This window comes from Artemia sp. Qi Xiang Cuo, chromosome 15 (genome assembly GCF_049724085.1).
Source record: "Artemia sp. Qi Xiang Cuo chromosome 15, ASM4972408v1, whole genome shotgun sequence".
NCBI lineage: Eukaryota > Metazoa > Arthropoda > Branchiopoda > Anostraca > Artemiidae > Artemia > Artemia sp. Qi Xiang Cuo.
Window position 1 is genome coordinate 20,387,672 of NC_142808.1, and position 4,906 is coordinate 20,392,577.

Here is a 4,906-nt window from a genome sequence, read left to right on the forward strand (position 1 = left end):
GTTGAAATGCAAGCGATGGAATATTTCAGTAGTGTCTTGTCGTGGTTTACCTTCGCACAGTTACATTCTCTTGATTTTTCAAAGTTCATTTTGGATTTCTTTCGTTGAAATGCAAGAGTTGGAATATTTAAGTAGTGTTTTTGTCATGGTTTACCTTGTCACAGTTACATTCTCTTGATTTTTCAAAGTTCTTTTTTGAATTTCTTTCGTGAAATGCAATAGTTGGAATATTTCAGTAGTGTTTTGTCGTGGTTTACCTTGTCACAGTTACATTCTCTTGATTTTTCAAAGTTCATTTTGAATTTCTATCCTTGAAATGCAAGAGTTTGAATATTTCAGTAGTGTTTTGTCGAGGTTTAGCTTGTCACAGTTACATTCTCTTTGATTTTGCAATTCTTATTCTTGATTCCTTTTGTTGATTTGCCAGAGTTAGAATGTTTCAGTAGTGTTTAGACGCGATGTTCCTTCTCAGTATTACTTTCTCCTGATTTTTCATATTTGTTTTCGGTTATATTTAATTGAAACGCGATAGATGGAATTTTTAATTAGTGTTTTGTCATGGTTTATCTTCTCACACTTATATTCTCTTGATTTTTCAAAGTTCATTTTGAATTTCTTTCTTAAAATGCAAGAGTTGGAATATTTCAGTAGGGTTTTGTCATTGTTTACCATTTCACAGTAACATTCTCTTGATTTTACAAAGTTCATTTTGAATTCGTTTCGTGAAATGCAAGAGTTGGAATATTTCAGTTGTGTTTTGTCATGATTTACCTTGTCACAGTTACATTCCCTTGATTTTTCAAAGTTCATTTTGGATTTCTTTCATTGAAATGCATGAGTTGGAATATTTCAGTAATGTTTTGTCATGTTCTACCTTGTCACAGTTACATTCTCTTGATTTTTCAAAGTTCATTTTGGATTTCTTTCCTTGAAATGCAAGAGTTGGAACACACACACACAAACACACACACACAAACATACAAATATGTTACCAAATTCCACACTATTGCACAGAAATACCAAAACCATAGGTTAGGTTAGGTTAGCCTATATACGCGCGCGTACATAGGCTAACCTAACCTAACCTATGGTTTTGGTATTTCTGTGCAATAATGTGGAATTTGGTAACATATTTGTATGTTTGTGTATGTATATTTGTGTGTGTGTTTGTGTGTGTGTGTTTGTGTGTGTGTGTTCCAACTCTTGCATTTCAAGGACAGAAATCCAAAATGAACTTTGAAAAATCAAGAGAATGTAACTGTGACAAGGTAGAACATGACAAAACACTGCTAAAATATTCCAACTCTTGCATTTCGCTAAAGAAATTCAAAATGAACTTTGAAAAATCAAGAGAATGTAACTGTGAGATGGTAAACCACGACTAAACACTACTAAAATATTCCAACTCTTGCATTTCAATGAAAAAGACACTACTGAAATATTCCAACTCTTGCATTTCAACAAAAGAAATTCAAAAAGAACTTTGAAAAAATCAAGAGAATGTAACTGTGACATGGTAAAGCACAAAAAAAACTACTGAAATATTCCAACTCTTGCATTTCAACGACAGAAATCCAAAATTAACTTTGAAAAATCAAGAGAATGTAACTGTGAGATGGTAAACCACGACTAAACACTACTAAAATATTCCAACTCTTGCATTTCAATGAAAAAGACACTACTGAAATATTCCAACTCTTGCATTTCAACGAAAGAAATTCAAAAAGAACTTTGAAAAAATCAAGAAAATGTAACTGTGACAAGGTAAAGCACAAAAAAAACTACTGAAATATTCCAACTCTTGCATTTCAACGAAAGAATTTCAAAATGAACTTTGAAAGATCATGTGAATGTAAATGTGACAAGGTAAACCACGACAAAACGCTATTGAAATATTCCAAATCTTGCATTTCAACGAACGAAATTAAAAATGAACTTTGAAAAAACAAGAGAATGTAACTGTGACAAAGTAAACCACGACAAAACACTACTATAATATTCCAACTCTTGCATTTCAATGAAAGAAATTCAAAATCAACTTTGAAAAATTAAGAGAATGTAACTGTGACAAGGTAAACCACGACAATAACACTACTTAAATATTCCAACTCATGCATTTCAATGAAAGAAATCCAAAATGAACTTTGAAAAATCAAGAGAATTTAACTGTGACAAGGTAAACCATGAAAATTACAGTACTTAAATATTCTAACTAATGCATTTCAATAAAAGAAATTCAAAATGAACTTTGAAAAATCAAGAGATTGTAACTGTGACAATGTAAACCATGACAAAACACTACTAAAATATTCCAACTCTTGCATTTCACGATAGAAATTAAAAATGAACTTTGAAAAATCAAGAGAATGTAACTGTGACAAGGTAAACCACGACAAAACACTACTGAAATAATCAAACTCTTGCATTTCACGGAAGAAATTCAAAATGAACTTTGAAAAACCAAGAGAATGTAACTGTGAAAAGGTAAACCACGACAAAAACACTACTTAAATATTCCAACTCTTGCATTTCAACGAAAGAAATTCAAAATGAACTTTAAAAAATCAAGAGATGTAACTGTGACATGGTAAACCACGACAATTGAAACTACTGAAATATTCCAACTCTTGCATTTCACAAAAGAAATATCAAAATAAACTTTGAAAAATCAAGAGAATGTAAATGTGAGATTGTAAACCACAACAGAACACTAATGAAAAATTCCAACTCTTGCATTTCAACAAAAGAAATTCAACATGAACATTGAAAAATCAAGAGAATGTAACGGTAAACCAAGGTAAAGAACGACAAAACACTACTGAAATATTCCATTTCTTGCATTTCAACGAAAGAAATCCAAAATGAGCTTTAAAAAATCAAGAGAATGTAACTGTGACAAGGTAAACCACGACAATAACACTACTAAAATAATCCAACTCTTGCATTTCAACGAAAGAAATCCAAAATGAACTTTGAAAAATCAAGAGGATGTAACTGTGACAAGGTAAAGCACAACGAAATGCTACTGAAATATTCCAACTCTTGCATTTCAATGAAAGAAATCCACAATGAACTTTGAAAAATTAAGAGAATGTAACTGTGACAAGGTAAACCACGACAAAACACTACTGAAATATTCAAACTCTTGCATTTCAACGAAAGAAATTCAAAATGAACTTTGAAAAAATACATAGAATGTAACTGTGGCACGGTAAAGCACAACAAAACACTATTCAAATATTCCAACTCTTGCATTTCACGAAAGAAATTCAAGATGAACTTTGAAAAATCAAGAGAATGTAACTGTGACATTGTAAAGCTCAACAAAACACTACTGAAATATTCCAACTCTTGCATTTCAACGTAAGAAATTCAAAATGAACTTTGAAAAATTAAGAGAATGTAACTGTGGCAAGGTAAGGTAAAAAGAGGTAAAGGTAAAGGATGCGGCACTAGACCCTTAAGGTCCAAACCGGCGGTGCCTATCTCCGTTTCGTGGCCCTTCAGTCAGGAAGTGCAATGGGGGGCTGGAGGCCAGCCAACCTATGCTTTCGCAAACCCTTCTTGTTTACCTTCCCCAGATTTCTCCAGGTACCCATTTAGAGCTGGGTTGACTCTGGCTAAGCTTACAGGGTCACGCCACTGACCCGCGTCCCAAACTAAGAAACTGACCACATCAGGGATCGAACCCGAATTCACGGATTCTCAGCCCAGCGCGCGTCCACCTAGCCAGAACGGCTAGCCACCTAGCCAGAACAAGGTAAGCCACGACAAAACACTATTGAAATATTCCAACTCTTGCATTTCACGAAAGAAATTCAAAATGAAATTTGAAAAATCAAGAGAATGTAACTGTGACTTTGTAAAGCTCAACAAAACACTACTGAAATATTCCAACTCTTGCATTTCAACGAAAGAAATTCAAAATGAACTTTGAAAAATCAAGAGAATGTAACTGTGGCAAGGAAAACCATGCCAAAACACTACTGAAATATTCCAACTCTTGGTTTTCATGAAAGAAATTCAAAATGAACTTTGAAAAATCATGAAAATGTAACTGTGACAAGGTAAAGCACAACAAAACACTACTGAAACATTCCAACTTTTGAATTTTAACGAAAGAAATCAAAAATGAACGTTGAAAAATCAAGAGAATGTAACTGTGACAAGGTAAACCACGACAAGACACTACTGAAATATTCCAACTCTTGCATTTCAACGAAAGAAATTCAAAATGAACTTTGAAAAATCAAGACAATGTAAAAATCCAAAATGAACTTTGAAAAATCAAGGGAATGTAATTGTGACAAGGTAAACCACGACAAACACTACTGAAATATTCCAACTCTTGTATTTCAAGGAAATAAATCCAAAATGAACTTTGAAAAATCAAGAGAATGTAACTGTAAACCACTACAAAACACTACTGACAAATTCCAACTCTTGCATTTCAATGAAAGAAATCCAAAAATGAACTTTGAAAAATCAAGAGAATGTAACTGTGACAAGGTAAACCACGATAAAACACTACTGAAATATTCAAACTATTGCATTTCACTAAAGAAATTCAAAATGAACTTTGAAGAATCAAGAGAATGTAACTGTGAGAAGGTAATCCATGACAAAACACTACTGAAATACTCCAATTCTTGCGTTTCACGAAAGAATTTCAAAACGAACTTTGAAAAATCATGAGAATGTAACAGTGACAAGGTAAACCATGACAAAACACAACTGAAATATTCCAACTCTTGCATTTCAACGAAAGAAATCCAAAAATGAACTTTGAAAAATCAAGAGAATGTAACTGTGGCAAGGTATACCATGACAAAACACTACTGAAATATTCCAACTCTTGCATTTCAAGGAAAGAAATTAAAAATGAACTTTGAAAAATCAAGAGAAT